A 17,046-nucleotide genomic window follows, 5' to 3' on the forward strand; every position below is an offset into this window, starting at 1 on the left:
TGGCCAGGAGTTCTTTTAACATTTTAGCCTTGGTATATTTACATAAGCTTCTACTGTGCTGCTACTTGACACGTATTTCCAAATACAGTGCTGTGAAAACATATTCCCCCCCCCCCCCCCGACTTTTTTTTTTTTTGCATATTTGTGACACTTAAAATGATTCAGATCAAACAAATTTTAATATTACACAAAGATCATCCAGGTAAATACAAAATGAAGCTTTTTTCCCTTAATAAATGAAATAATCACTTAAAAACTGCATTTTGTATTTACCCAGGTTGTCTTTGTGTAATATTAAAAATTGGTTGATTATCTGAATCATTTAAGTGTGAGAAATAAAATATGCAAATAAATAAAAAATCAGGTAGGGAACAAATAGTTTTTCACAGCAATCTATGTTCCTGACAATTGACTCCCTGCTTTCGAGGCTTTGGACAAAAGGGGACTATTCTACATACTGTATTTTGTGGTCATGCCCTAAAACGCCCAGGCGTTTACTCTTTGGTAAATACAGTTCTAAAATCCAATTTGCACAAAGACCATAATGAAGTGGTTGAATAAACCAATTCAATGTATTTGATGCTTCATGGCAAAAATGATCAGATCTATAAACAGTGTCACCAAACTATAGTCCATTTGTGGAAATCACCCACAATGAGCTTTTCAGATGTCAAAACTTGATTAAATGGCCCAGTGATCGATGAAAATGAACAGCTATCTCAGAGGATAAACATGATAAATTCTTAAAAATATGGTCTCTATTAGTGTTGAACAAACGGTTTGGCCTGAGCAGGAGTTTGGGCCGAACATTGGCTGTTCGTCCAACACCCGAATTTGCAAGGTGTTTTGCGGGTGTTCACCCTGCCGAATGCCCTGCATTGCATTCAGCGCCACACAGTGTATTTTGCGCCCTGATTGGGCAAAGCTTTGCCCAATCAGGGCGCAGTATAAGCTGGTTGTTAAGGAGTGGGGCTGGGAAACTGGCCGCAGCATCCTTAACAACTGATGAGTCATCAGCTGTCAATGGGTTTCCCCGCTGATGGCTGAATTAAAAAAAAAAAAAAAACGGGGGGGGTGGGTGCTTTGCTCTGCCCCACCCACTCCAAGACACCTTGTCCCCATGATTATGGGGACAAGGGCCTCATCCCCACAACCATGGCTGGTGATTGTGAGGGTCTGTGGGCTGGGGGCTTACCGGAATCTGGAAGCCCCTTTTAACAAGGGGGCCCCCAGATCCTGGCACCCCATGTGAATGCATATGGGGCACATAGTAGCCCTACTCATTCACCAAAAAAAGTGTCAAAAAGTAATAAAAACACAAATACAGTTTTTGACAATTACTTTATTAAAAAAAAAAAAGTGTCCCCTAATGTAAATCTATCATCAATCACACCACACCCGAAAAATAGAAATAAAAACAAAAAGCTCTCGCCGTATATTACGGCGAGAGCTATGCATATGCATACTAGCTCATTATGCCTTTGTCTTTTTAGGGTGTTTATTTTTCTTTTTCCAGAGGGTTTACTTCCTCTTTAACCGCTACTCTCTGAATTTAGTCTTTTATCCAGTTTTCTATCCATTTACAAATGGATATTTCCAAGCCTGTAGACTTTACCTTACACATAAGCTGTGTGTGGGAAACTTTGTCAAACACTTTTGCAAAATCCAAGTATACCACGTCCACAGCCACCCCTCTGTCCAAGGTTTTACTTACCTCCTCATAAAAAGAAATCAGATTTGTTTGACAACTTCTGTCTTTCATGAATCCATGCTGTCAGTTGCTTAAAATATTTTTTTCCAGCAAGAACTCATCTATCTGGTCTTTTATTAAACTCTCCAGTAACTTCCCGACTATAGAAGTTAAACAGGTCTATAGTTACTTAGTAAAGACTTTGTTCCCTTTTTAAATATAGGCACCACATTGGCCCTACGCCAATCCAGTGGTACTATTCCTGTCATTAATGATTCCCTAAACTTTTTACTTTTTTTTTTCTTTAGAAATGTCATTTTTGCTGCAGCATGTTCTATGCATGCTACAGATGTGCCACTTTACAAGCAGACTTAGGGGACCCCCCCCCCCCCCAGGCACTATGTTTAATGGACATTTTCATGTTTATTGTTGCACTTTAAGCATCATTAAAATCACTGCTCCTGAAAAAACGATCACTTTAAAAAAAAAATCTTTGCATTAATACATTTCCCCCAGGGCAGTATCTGGACCCCCATACCCCTTTTATGGCCAATTACTATATTAGCTTTTAAAATGGGCACTTTTGATTTTTCCTGTTTGGCTCTCATAGACTTCAAAGGGGTTTGCTGTTCGGGTTAGAACCTTTCCCCTGTTCAGGAGTTCTGCTGTGAATCAAACAGGGGGGGCTCTTTTATAAAAATATGATAGCCTATTCTCTACCTAATCAAAGAGCCATAAAGCTATAACACTAAAAAGAGGGTTGACTTGTCCTCAGGGATAAAGATCTCCCCTTCCCATCTCTTAAAAATGTCCCTTCCCATTCTGTCCTACCCTATCTCTTATAGATCCAAAGGGTCTGTGGCCTCTTTACTATCCCTCCTCTTCTTTTATTTGCTTTCTGCTCAGTTACGGCAGTTATAGTCCAACGCCAACATTTTTGAGCAATAGTACTAAACTACAAAGTAGCATTTGTCATAGCTTTCATATAATATTACTGAACAACTTATCATTACAAAGATGTTGAGAGTTACTTTGGAACTTTATAATTGATACAAGGATCTTTTGTCAATATTGCATTTCCAAACTTAAGATGTACACAAAATTGTCTACATTACTTATATTGTATTTGTAAAACGTCATTAAAATACATTGAGAAAGAAAATGGTAAAGGTAAGGCTGGAATTAAGTTTTAATTTGTATTTCCACTTTTGCAGTCAAATTTGAGAAAACCCCACAATATATTTGTTATCTGTTGCTATTCACACAGCATGCTTAATGTTTTTTCTTATCTTATAGATCAATGGTCTCCAAACTGTGGCCCGGGGGTCGGATGCAGCCCTTTGCTTGCTTTTATCTGGCCATTGGGGCATTATTTCTGCCACTGACACCAACAAAGGGGCACTAGTCCTCTCTCTGACACCAACTATGGCAGACTATTCATCCCATTGATACCATGATGGGGCACTATTTCTCTCATTCATACCAACAATGGGGCACCATTCCTCTCCCTGACACCAACAATAAGGGGAAATATTCCTAAAAATTACACCAAGAATGGGACACTATCACTTCCATTGACACCAATAATTCCCTTCCACAGGCAGTGGTTTCAGCGGGGAGCATCAATAGTTTCAAAAAACTATTAGATAAGCACCTGACTGTCCACAACATACAGGGATATACAATGTAATACTGACATATAATCACACACATAGGTTGGACTTGATGGACTTGTGTCTTTTTTCAACCTCACCTACTATATAACTATGCACTATGTAATGGAGCACTATTCCTCCCATTGGCAACCAACGATGGAGCACTATTCCTCCCACTGAAACCAATGATGGGGCACTATACTTCCTACTAATAACTACAATGAGATACTATTCCTCCCATTATTACCAATGATGGGGCACTATTACTCCCCCTAATACCAATCATGGGGCTTGGTTAAATTCCCACTGACACCAGGACATTTTCTTCTTCCATTGGTAACAGACCAGCCCCCCTACAGTTTGAAGGACAATAAACTGGCCCTTTATTTAGAATGTTTGGAGACCCCTGTTTCAGATGTTTCTCTGAAGGGGGTGTCATGGTTAACTGCAAGGTTTTTTGAACACTGTTATGCCGTGTACACACGGTCGGAATTTCCGACAAACAAAATTTGAGATCTGGATCTCAAATTTCTCAACAACAAAATCCTTTGTTGGAAATTCCGATCGTGTGTACACAATTCCGACGCACAAAAGTCTACGCATGCTCAGAATCAAGCAGAAGAGCCGCACTGGCTATTGAACTTAATTTTTCCCGGCTCATCGTACGTGTTGTACGTCACCGCGTTCTTGACATTCAGAATTTCTGACAACATTTGTGCGACCGTGTGTATGCAAGACAAGTTTGAGCCAACATCCATCGGAAATAAATCCAGGATTTTGTTATAGGAATGTCCAATCGTGTGTACGCGGCATAAGTATATTTGCAATCATATATCTTCTGTGCAAGACAAGTTTGAGCCAACATCCGTCGGAAAAAACACATGGATTTAGTTGTCGGAATGTGCGATCGTGTGTACGCGGCATTAGAGTGAGTCTGTCCCAAGTCTGTCCTCATTATCATACAATGCAAGAAGCCTAGCCTTCTAAAGGCAATTTTTTTCAGTTTTATAAAATAACAGACATGTTATACTTATCTGCTCTGTGTAACGGTTTTGCATAGCAGCCCCGATCTTCCTCATTTTGGGTCCCCCACCGGCACTCCTAGCTCTTCCCCCTGCTGAGTGCCACTGAAGAGCCAGTGAAGAGAGAGCAACGATGCTGGTCTCAGGCACAGCACTGAATCAAAAACCATGTACCTAGTACTGTATGTCGTTTGACTTCAAGTTTTTTAGAGCCAACGGTCGGCTTTCTTGTAATAGTAATTAGAGTGGCTAACTAGCTGCTGGATTGCTACCCCCCCTCCCACTGCCTTCCGCGGATCTCGGTCTCTCTTCCGTCCCACCGGAAGACGTGACCGACCAGCCGGCATTTCCACCAGCTGGCTGGACGGCCCAACAAAGCCGGGATTGGCTTTGGTGGGTTGTCCATAATAGTAACCTGGAAGCGATGACATGACACCACTTCCGGTTTTGCAAAAAAGTTTTACCAGCGCCACAGATGCTAACAATCAAACTGGACCGCAGCTTTCTCAGTATTGACGTGGGACAGTAGTGGAAAACTAAAAGTAAGATTAGCACAGGTTCGCAATACTCTACAGCATGGAATGTAGTCCTCAATAAAATTCTGATGCCGCGTACACACGGTCGGAATTTCCGACAACAAATGTTCGATGTGAGCTTGTTATTGGAAATTCCGACCGCGTGTATGCTCCATCAGACATTTTCCGTCGAAATTTCCTACAAACAAAAATTTGAGAGCTGGTTCTCAAATTTTCCGGCAACAAAATCCGTTGTCGGAAATTCCGATGTGTACACAATTCCAACGAACATAATTCCACGCATGCTCGGAATCAAGCAGAAGAGCTGCACTGGCTATTCAACTTAATTTTTCTCGGCTCATCGTACGTGTTGTACGTCACCGCGTTCTTGACATTCGGAATTTCCGACAACATTTGGGCGACCCTGTGTATGCAAGACAAGTTTGAGCCAACATCCATCGGAAATAAATCCAGGATTTTGTTGTCGGAATGTCCAATCGTGTGTACGCGGCATAAGTATATTTGCAATCGTATATCTTCTGTGCAAATATGCAAATATAAAAAGAACATAAAAAAAAAGAAGAATATAAAAAGAACATTGCACAATTGTTACAAATAATTTTAGGAATATCATATTATTGATGCACTTATAATTGTATTTGGAGGTTCAATTTATTAATTTTGTTATTTACCATTCATGAAATTTGTACTTCATTAAATTTCATTATACTTTTATATTTTGTATAATTTTTTCATTTTGCCTTTTTGGAACTGATGACTCATTGTTTGAGCACTTTGTACTACAAGGCGGTGGGACTGTTCACCATTTATTTATTTACTTGGAGTCACCAATAAGTATTTGCTGAGTTACCACATATGTGCTAGTATGATACTAGCCCTTTTGCACTGAGATTTTTCTTTTAATAAGTATTTGCTGAGTTACCACATATGTGCTAGTATGATACTAGCCCTTTTGCACTGAGATTTTTCTTTTAATAAGTATTTGCTGGGTTACCACATATGTGCTAGTATGATACTAGCCCCTTTGCACTGAGATTTTTCTTTTAATAAGTATTTGCTGAGTTACCACATATGTGCTAGTGTGATACTAGCCCCTTTGCACTGAGATTTTTCTTTTCTTTTGTTTCAGTAATTACAATATTTTTTATGTGCTAGTATGATACTAGCCCTCATGCTCATTATACCTTTATATTTTGTATAATTTTTTCATTTTTCATTCACCTCTCTATACATTTGAGTTAGCCCCTTCCTCTCCCCCCTTTCCCCTTTTTATCACAGCGCAATCACCACTCACTTTATTCATACCACTTTTGTCTGTTTGGATCAGCCATTTAGGTGTTGCAGCAGTGCCCCTTAGCATAGGTATTTCTGAGTTTCTTCATTATTTATCCATTGGTTTCACAGTTTGTTTATGCACATTTGCACATATACACGTTGCACTTTAATTGTATATTACCGAATATTACTCATAGAATCATTTATTAACAAGTCTTTATGTATATATTTATATATATTGTTGATTTGCACACATATGTATCAGTTTATTTTGCATATTTACACAGAAGATATACAATTACAAATATACTTATAATTGTATTGAGGACTACATCACTTCCAGTTTACCTGGATGTTTTCGGGGCCATTTTCAAATGATGACATGCATTCAAAAATACAGATTTTGGTGTTTTTGAATGCTTTTAAGTGCAGAGGAAGGATTCGGGTTCTTATAGACCCCAGGTCCCTTCATAAAGAGTACCTGTCACATGCCTATTGCTGTCACAAGGGATGTTTACATTCCTTGTGACAGCAATAAAAGTGCTAGAAAAAATGTAAAAGCTTCAGACTTTATGCGGGCCAGACTGTGGCCAGTGGGAGTAAATAATGTCTCATCTTTGGTGTCAGTCGGAATAATAGTACCCCATCATTGGCGTCAGTGGGAGGAATAGTACCCCATCATTGGTGTCAGTGGGAGGAATAGTACCCCATTATTGGAGTCAGTGGAAGGAATAGTGCCCCATCGCTGGTGTCTGCAGGAAGAATAATGCCCCATTGTTGGTGTTAGTGTTAGAAATAGTGCCCCAAGGGCCGGGTAAACTTAAAGGAGAAGTCCTGCCTGAGCTTGTTTGGCTGGGCTTCTCCTATGGGTCACAGGAGTGCAATTCGTTTTGCACTCCCGTGACCCGTTTTCAGCAGAGACCAGACTTCAGTCTGCTAATGTCATGGAAATCAATCCAGGTACTGCACCATTGTGACAATAAATTCTGGATCCACCAGGTGCCTGGACTGATGCCTGTCTCAGCCTCTCAGCGAGCCGCTGAGAGCCTGAGACGGCCGCTCCCCACCCCTCCACAGCTCAGCGCTCCAGTGAGCGTGGAGGAGCAGAGTGGAGAGATGCTGATTGACAGACAGCAGCTCTCTGCTTGTGGAGCTATGAGAACCGAGCCATCGGCGATGTTCGATCGCTCGGTTCTCAGTGTAGAGACGCCAGGGGACAGATGCAGCATCAGACCAATGCTGCATCCGCCTAGGTAAGTATGATAGGGGAAAAAAAACACATTAAGCCCCCGGGTCACAGTTTGGAGACCACTGCTCTAGTGTATCCCATTGTGAATCTATCAAACATTCACTGTGCAAACTGACGAAAGTGGAGACTTTTTTTACCCTGAAACACATTGGTTATATGTTAAGAGAATTAAATGTGGTCAATTCAAAGAGACCTTCATGTGATATGAACATGTGTATTAGGCACTCCTCAGTACACCTCCAAGATAAGTGATTGCTAGCTACTCTCTTTCCCAACATTCAGTAGATAAGTATAATGTTTATAGGATAATTAGAAGAGAACACATCTAAGCATGTCACTGTGACTTCCAATGACTCAATTAGCTAGACAGGAAAAGCCTGGTTTGGTGGTTGTCACATATTATAGTATTAAATATTACCTATTACCATATAAGGCAAATGAGGATCTTTTCTTACTAATCCAGAGGAAGTTTTCTAACTATCTGTGCTGCCTTCACCCAAGTAACCAATTAAATTGAATAAATTAATGCATATGGCGTAGCATATAACACAAACATAAATCTAACTAAATAATGAAAATTGCATATAAATTTGTAAAATACAGTCCTTGTAGGGTTCCTTAAAGAAAACATAGCCACATGGTGAAAAACAGCATAGGAACTTTATGCAAAATATGTTGCACTTACATGAATGCCAGTTCTTGCATGTACAAATCCACAGATCTGAGGGCAGAGAGCAGTCTGCTTAATGATCTCAGCCAGAGAAAAGCTCGGCCTGCAGGTACAACCCCACCCCTTCAAGCACAGAATTTCCGGCTCACAGAAAATCAATAACAGCAGTGCTCAGAGTAATTGAAGCATGCTGGAGTAAGACAACATTTCAGGGTCAAGAAAGGAGGAGACCCCCTGCTGAGGGGGGGGGGGTAGCAGAGGGGCCTTGCCCTCCTGGGCAGAATCCAAGGAAGGAGCCAGGAGAACACATTGAGGGTCCCACCTAGGCTTAGCTGTGGGGCCTGACAAGGAACATCCCAGGAATCCAGAGAGAGAGCGCATGAGAGAACAAACCCCTAGATTGCTTATTAAGGCAGAGAGAGAGACTGCCAAAAATTTTGTGTGCCCAAGCTACCAGCAGTTCTCTACACCAAAAAATAAATAATTCGGAATCACCCCCCCCACACCCATTTCTAGCAAACTTTGCATAAACACAGGGAGCTTTGGTTCGGAAACATTGAAATACTTGTTTAGGCTGGTCAACTGCATCACAGTAATCCCTATTGCATACATTAGTGGATATAGTGCCAAAATGGGGCAGATAAGACAGGTGTAGGAGAGCCCTAAGGCCTTGCTCACACGGGCGTACTAGAGCATACACCCATGCTAGGGCAGTGTTTACCCACAAGGACATGCACAAGTGTTGCGAGCATCCCTATGCAGGCAGTTTTATCCTTGTCAATGGGAATGCAGTGGCTGCACAGACACACACTGTCTGCTTTTAGGGACATGCACCCGCATGAATGCAACACGTGGGAACAGTGGCTGTGTCTGTGCAGCAGTGGCATCCCAACTGACATGAATAGGACTGCCTGCATGGGGATCCATGGAACACCTGTGCATCTCCATGTGGGTACACACAGTCCTTGTATGAGCATATGCTGTGTGAAAAAGACCTTCTTCTAAAGGGGGCTTCCAACTCTTATAATTTTTTGAAATTAGGATAAAGAGGGACACCGTCTAGCCCACAGTATGTAGGCAAAGTGTACAACCCTACCACATGTTACACAGACCACAGAGATCTAATACACAGAGAATAAACCAAACTAGATTTCTTTTTTTTTTTTTTGGTTTCCCATCATTTTTCTTTGTATTGGCTTTTTAAAATAACAAATGCAGTAGGATAAAAAGATTGGTGCAGCATAAAACTTTTAGTAATAAAATAGTACATTTGTTATAGAGATGTACACATCACAACAAAAAGAGGGATGATAGAGGCTACACGAAGGACAAAGGAATTTGGTCCCAAAAGAGGAACAGTCCCTCCAAATAAGGTACAATTGGGAACTATGCCAACAACCCATTTTGGGGACAGTATGTATGGATAGGGCTCCTGTCCCCATTAATATGGGAACAATGTGCCCTGCAAGAGGCAGAAACCTTGTTGCTCATTCATAGGAAAGAATGAGGGCTTGTTTCCAAGTGTTTTTACTGCTCGTTTACCACTCAGCAGTTAGGGTCCCAAAACTTCTAAGTGCTGTCTAAACAATAAAACTAAGTTTTATCAAGCACATATGTATCATTTCTAGGGGTAACTGTGCGGGAGATTCGTAACCTGTCTCATCCAAATCTGCCATCCAGCATTGGAAGATTCCTTTGCTTCTATCATGGGAGGAGAATCATGATTTGTTCCTGGCAGAACCTACTAATGCAGCATTATGTGCCCATAAAGAGTGAAATCAGTTAGGCTATTTTGGTGGAAGGATGATTGCCTGGAAGGACAGTTGCCAGGAGAGATATATGTGGACTGCCTATCCTGAACTTTTTCTGACCAAATATGTCATAAGTTTATTTGCAACTTTTTACTGTTCTGTAAAGTTTTAGAGTTCTATACAGAGAGAAAATACTGTAACTGTTGTGGTATTTTTGTGAATGATGATATTATTGCAGAATTACCATTCAAATTTTGTTTATGCGTCAACGTTGCTTTCAAAAAATTTTGCCATGTGCATATTCATAGTCATAATTCATATTCATAAATTCCCATCAAATGTCCCTTAAGTTCAGATTCAGATGAATGTTTGAACAGTGAATGTTCAGTCTGAATTTAGGTTCAAATCGAACGCTCAACAAACTCATCCTTAGCTTAGAACACATGTTCAGTGTTTGAAAGAAGAGCTCTCAATCAGTGTGCTTGTTTTAAGACTGTATACGGCATTACACCATGCCAAGCATTTTTAAGTTGTGGTATTTGGATTTGGGAGTGGGAAATAGAAGAGGGCAGAGAAACGTTCCTAAGGGCTAACGCAGATAAACGTGGTTAAGCACGCATTAAAGCCAATGCAAAACGTTTCTAAAAGCGCGTTTTTGCAGCCGCTTTTTCCAGGCATTGGTACTGGCTTTGCAGCTTGTTTTTTTTTTAATGCCCTGTGTGCATGAGGCCTTATAGTGCTTTTCAATTTAAATTCACATCATCTACCTTTGGTCTACACTCTCCTCTGTATCCTCTCTGGTGTCACCTGGATTTCAAAGATGTGTGTCCCTCCAAAATTGGAGTCCTACTCGGTGATGACTTGTGCTCCATTTTTGGGGGGGCGGCAAACAAAACCCCCAAGCCCGCACGCCCACTCGCTCACCCACTCGCCCACCCACTCACTCACCCATTAGCCCACCTGCCTGCTCGCCCGCCAGCCCCGCACTATACCATCCAGGTCACGGGCAGCTATGCGGCTTCCAGGGCTTCTTATCCCAGCCAATCCAGTTGCTTCTCCTACCAGATGATCTGGTCTTAGAACCTGTTTTCTGTCCTGATTGGCTGGGAGGAGAAGCTAGAAGACAATATTGAATCAACATTCACAGAGCACTGCTCTGCACCCCCAGCCCAACCTTTTTTTTTTTTTTTTTCAAATATATTTTATTCTTGTCATTCAGAAATAGATTACAAACATTGCCATCGTGAAGGGTGTACATACTCGGCGCAGATAACACCTTTTTAAAAGAGAAGAGAGGAAAGTGGCTAGGAGTGAGAGAAATAGGGAGGAAGAGGGGAATTTGACGTAGACATTAAGAGAAGGAATGGAGAGGGGAGACCAGTTGAGGACGTCTGGTGCCTGTCCCCCTTCATTAACCCCAGAGGGGGCCCTGAAACAAATAATAATAATAATAATAATGATAACAACAAACCATATGAATGGTATGAAACAAGTGTCGTACTTAGGTATACTGAGGGCATTTAAACAGCGTTTATAAGGCATAGAACACCTTTGAGATAAGATTTAAGGAGATGTATTGTTTGTTTTGCTTGAGATAAGACCCTTTTCAGTGAATGAGAAGGAGGGTACTTTTAAGAAGATTTTTTCTGAAGGTGTCAGACAGTGGTCGATAAAAGATGACCACCTTCTATTAAATTTGTTATTGAACCATGTATGATGTGTCGCAACATCTAGCTTTTCTTGGTAGAAGAAGGCTTTGAGATTCATGATGGTTTCTGGTAAAGCCGGAGGTGTAGAAATCCAATGGTTGAAGATAGTTCTGCGAGCTATGAGCAGAGTGAGGAGGATCCATTGAAGGTAGTCTTGAGGTATTATGTTAGAGGCACCTGGGGAATCTATTTTTTGTGGTGGGAATCCAAACAATAGAAGCATAGGGTCCTTATCAGGCATGTATTCAGTCACTTCTTGTATGAACGTGAGGATTGTGGACCAGTAAGTGTCTATCCGTGGACAGAGCCAGAGGTGGTGAAGTAGGGACCGTTTGTGGAATGAACACCATGGGCATGCAATTCCTGTGGAGGAGGGGTGTATTGATGAAAATGGGTAATAGGCCCTATGCATTAGTTTGAACTGAGTTTCCCTCCGGGATTCGTATTTAGGGATGAGCCGAACACCCCCCTGTTCGGTTCGCACCAGAACATGCGAACAGGAAAAAAGTTCGTTCGAACATGCGAACACCGTTAAAGTCTATGGGACACGAACATGAATAATCAAAAGTGCTAATTTTCAAGGCTTATATGCAAGTTATTGTCATAAAAAGTGTTTGGGGACCTGGGTCCTGCCCCAGGGGACATGGATCAATGCAAAAAAAAGTTTTAAAAACGGACGTTTTTTCAGGAGCAGTGATTTTAATAATGCTTAAAGTCAAACAATAAAAGTGTAATATCCCTTTAAATTTCGTACCTGGGGGGTGTCTATAGTGTGCCTGTAAAGGGGCGCATGTTTCCTGTGTTTAGAACAGTCTGACAGCAAAATGACATTTTGAAGGAAAAAACTCATTTAAAACTACCCGCGGCTATTGCATTGCCGACAATACACATAGAAGTTCATTGATAAAAACGGCATGGGAATTCCCCAAAGGGGAACCCCGAACCAAAATTAAAAAAAAAAAATGACGTGGGGGTCCCCCTAAATTCCATACCAGGCCCTTCAGGTCTGGTATGGATATTAAGGGGAACCCCGGCCAAGATTAAAAAAAAAAAATGACGTGGGGTTCCCCCTAAATTCCATACCAGACCCTTCAGGTCTGGTATGGATTTTAAGGGGAACCCCGCGCCAAAAAAAAAAAAAAAAACGGCGTGGGGTCCCCCCAAAAATCCATACCAGACCCTTATCCGAGCACGCAACCTGGCAGGCCGCAGGAAAAGAGGGGGGGACGAGAGTGCGGCCCCCCCTCCCTCCTGAACCGTACCAGGCCACATGCCCTCAACATTGGGAGGGTGCTTTGGGGTAGCCCCCCAAAACACCTTGTCCCCATGTTGATGAGGAGAAGGGCCTCATCCCCACAACCCTGGCCGGTGGTTGTGGGGGTCTGCGGGCGGGGGGCTTATCGGAATCTGGAAGCCCCCTTTAACAAGGTGACCCCCAGATCCCGGCCCCCCCCCTGTGTGAAATGGTAAGGGGGTACTTATGTACCCCTACCATTTCACGAAAAAAGTGTCAAAAATGTTAAAAATGACAAGAGACAGTTTTTGACAATTCCTTTATTTAAATGCTTCTTCTTTCTTCTATCTTCCTTCATCTTCTGGTTCTTCTGGCTCTTCTGGTTCTTCTGGTTCTTCCTCCGGCGTTCTCGTCCAGCATCTCCTCCGCGGCGTCTTCTGTCTTCTTCTCCTCGGGCCGCTCCGCACCCATGGCATGGGGGGGAGGCTCCCGCTCTTCTCTTCTTCTCTTCTTCTTTTCTTCTTTTCTTCTTTTCTTCTCTTCTTCTCTTCTTCTTCATTTTCTTCTCCGTGCCGCTCTGCAATCGTCACGGGGAATGCCACAGGGAAGTCCCGTCAAGTCACCGTGCGTCAGAGGGGGGCGGGGTCACCGGGTGGCCCCGCCCCCCCGTTATTTAAGAACTGTCAGACGAGGAGCGCCGTCACACAGCGGGAGCCTCCCTCCATGCCAGCATGGATTGCGGAGCGGCCCGGAGAAGAAAATGAAGAAGAAGAGAAGAAGAGAAGAAAAGAAGAAAAGAAGAAAAGAAGAAGAGAAGAAGAGAAGAGCGGGAGCCTCCCCCCCATGCCATGGGTGCGGAGCGGCCCGAGGAGAAGAAGACAGAAGACGCCGCGGAGGAGATGCTGGACGAGAACGCCGGAGGAAGAACCAGAAGAACCAGAAGAGCCAGAAGAACCAGAAGATGAAGGAAGATAGAAGAAAGAAGAAGCATTTAAATAAAGGAATTGTCAAAAACTGTCTCTTGTCATTTTTAACATTTTTGACACTTTTTTCGTGAAATGGTAGGGGTACTTATGTACCCCCTTACCATTTCACACAGGGGGGGGCCGGGATCTGGGGGTCACCTTGTTAAAGGGGGCTTCCAGATTCCGATAAGCCCCCCGCCCGCAGACCCCCACAACCACCGGCCAGGGTTGTGGGGATGAGGCCCTTGTCCTCATCAACATGGGGACAAGGTGTTTTGGGGGGCTACCCCAAAGCACCCTCCCAATGTTGAGGGCATGTGGCCTGGTACGGTTCAGGAGGGAGGGGGGCCGCACTCTTGTCCCCCCCTCTTTTCCTGCGGTCTGCCAGGTTGCGTGCTCGGATAAGGGTCTGGTATGGATTTTTGGGGGGACCCCACGCCGTTTTTTTTTTTTTTTTTGGCGCGGGGTTCCCCTTAAAATCCATACCAGACCTGAAGGGTCTGGTATGGAATTTAGGGGGAACCCCACGTCATTTTTTTTTTTAAATTTTGGCCGGGGTTCCCCTTAATATCCATACCAGACCTGAAGGGCCTGGTATGGAATTTAGGGGGACCCCCACGTCATTTTTTTTTTTTAATTTTGGTTCGGGGTTCCCCTTTGGGGAATTCCCATGCCGTTTTTATCAATGAACTTCTATGTGTATTGTCGGCAATGCAATAGCCGCGGGTAGTTTTAAATGAGTTTTTTCCTTCAAAATGTCATTTTGCTGTCAGACTGTTCTAAACACAGGAAACATGCGCCCCTTTACAGGCACACTATAGACACCCCCCAGGTACGAAATTTAAAGGGATATTACACTTTTATTGATTGACTTTAAGTATTATTAAAATCACTGCTCCTGAAAAAACGGCCGTTTTTAAAACTTTTTTTTGCATTGATCCATGTCCCCTGGGGCAGGACCCAGGTCTCCAAACACTTTTTATGACAATAACTTGCATATTAGCCTTTAAAATTAGCACTTTTGATTTCTCCCATAGACTTTTAAAGGGTGTTCCGCGGCATTCGAATTTGCCGCGAACACCCCAAATTGTTCGCTGTTCGGTGAACTTGCGAACAGCCAATGTTCGAGTCGAACATGAGTTCGACTCGAACTCGAAGCTCATCCCTATTCGTATTGAACGATGTTTCTGGTGGTCCTATAGCCCGTTAGGATGTTATCTATGTCTGCTTGACTCGGTAGGCCTGATATCCAGGATTTCCTGTTTAGAGGATGGTATATTTCGGAGATAGAGTGGCGATGTTCCGCCAGTAGCTTATCCATGAACGAGGGTTGGAATCTGATGGTTTTCTTTGGGCAGGTTTTGCTGATAAAATCCAAGTATTGTTGAATTTGTAGAAAGTGGTTGGTAGGTTAACTAAATTCTTCTGTAATGAGTTGGAGAGGTTTGAGAGTACCAGTTGCACCATGGTAGAGGGAATACTCTTTGATTAAACCTTTATCTCTCCATTTGGAGAACGGTTCGTACTGTAGACCAAGGGGGGAATATGGGGTTGCCTTGGATTGGAAGGAACTTGGATACATAGGGTGACAGACCAAATTTTTTCCTCACAAAACATTTGTGATTGTCTTGTTTAGAGTCTGTATATCTTTATGTTTCAATAATAAGGGTAACGTTTGTAGGGGGTATAAAAGGCGGGCAAAGCTGACCATTTTAAAAAGCGCGTATCTCCCAAAGAGTGACAATGGCAGATTGGACCAAGCCTCCAGTTTGGCCACAATTCTTGGGATCAGAGGAGGATAATTGAGATAATAGAGAGAGGATGGTTCCTTACCTATTTTTATACCCAGATAGGTGATGTGTTTGTCGGCTATGTGGAAGGGGGAAGAGAGCAGCCATGATCGTGTTAGCCTTGTACTAAGAGGAAGAATTTCGCTCTTGGCAAAGTTTATTTTTAGGCCAGAGCATTTGCGAAATTAGTTGAATTTTGATTGAATGGCGGGAATATCTGTTTGGGGGAAAGTAGTGAATATCAAAATATCATCCGCAAAAAGGGCGACCCACATTTCATCAAGTCCGAGTGGGATTCCCTGAATGGAGGATGTGGTGTTGAGGTATTGTGATAGGGGTTCAATGGCTAAATTAAAGAGCAGGGGGGAGAGGGGGCATCCCAGTCTTGACCCTTTGTGTAACCGTATGAGGTTGGATTGTATTCCAGCAGCTATTACTGTGGCTGACAGAGCTGAGTAGAGGTTATGTATAAAGCGGTAAAAGGGGCCCGAAACTCCTAATTTTTGCATCACCAAGGAGAACCATTGAAAGCTTACGTTATCAAAAGACTTTTCGGCATCTAGAGTAATGATTGCCACATCGTCCAGTGGATGTTGTTTTGCATATTTTAAGGCGGCTAGGACTTTTCTCAGATTGTATGAGGCTGACCTGCCCCTGGTAAACCCTGATTGTGCAGGATGGATAAGAGATGGCATAATATATGCTAAACCGGAGGCAACTATCTTAGAGAGGATTTTGGAGTTAATGTTCAGTAGTGAAATGGGCCGCTATGATCCTGGGTCTTTTGGGTCTTTTCCTTTTTTGGCAATGAGTTTAATGTTGTCTTGATGTAAGGTAAGGTCCTCCGTCCCAGATTGAATTGTAGACTGCTAGTAAAGACTGCTAGTAAAGAGGGGGCAATTGTCTCTCTCAGTAGCTTATAAAATTCAGGTGTGTATACATCAGGGCCGTCGTTAGGCCAGTAATGGAGACCATGATTTCCTCCATAGTGACTGGGGCATTTAACGTTTTTAATAGGTCTGGGTTGATTTGTGGGAGGGAAGTTGAGTCTAGCCATTTGGACGCTACGGTAGGGCCTATCGATTCTGGGGCATATAGGTTGGTGCAAAATGTTTCCAGTGTTTTATTGATGTCCTTGGGAGATGTGGATAGTTTACCATCGGGATTGTGCAGGGCATATGGGTGGGAATGTAGGTATCTTTGGTAAGTCTGGCCAATAACTTCCCTGCCTTATTTCCATATTTGTGGTATTGTATCTGAGTATGTCATTTTCATATGTTCTAAATTGTTTGCCCAGTTATCAAATAAGTCCTTGGCTTCACGTCAGGATTTACGATTTTCTGAGATATTCTGTTCTGTAAGTCACGCTTGGGCAGTTCGTATTCTGTCACTGGCTGCTAGATATTGTTTTTGGGTGTTTTTCCTATAGGCCAATACAAAGGAAATAATCCTTCCATGCATGAAGGATTTGCCCGCTTCCCAAAACAAGTTAGGGTTATC

The 17,046-nt window shown here is 42.7% G+C and overlaps 1 long non-coding RNA gene and 1 pseudogene across 1 annotated transcript in view; one reads left to right on the plus strand and one right to left on the minus strand.

Moving 5' to 3' along the window:
• The window catches only part of LOC141139179 (cytochrome P450 2B11-like), a 44,130-nt pseudogene extending 35,940 nt beyond the window's left edge, over positions 1–8,190 (minus strand).
• The window catches only part of LOC141139198 (uncharacterized), a 1,175,459-nt gene that overhangs the window by 209,740 nt on the left and 948,673 nt on the right, over positions 1–17,046 (plus strand). The gene's annotated exons all lie outside the window — the stretch shown is intronic.

This window comes from Aquarana catesbeiana, linkage group LG04 (assembly GCF_042186555.1).
Source record: "Aquarana catesbeiana isolate 2022-GZ linkage group LG04, ASM4218655v1, whole genome shotgun sequence".
In the NCBI taxonomy this organism is placed as follows: domain Eukaryota; kingdom Metazoa; phylum Chordata; class Amphibia; order Anura; family Ranidae; genus Aquarana; species Aquarana catesbeiana.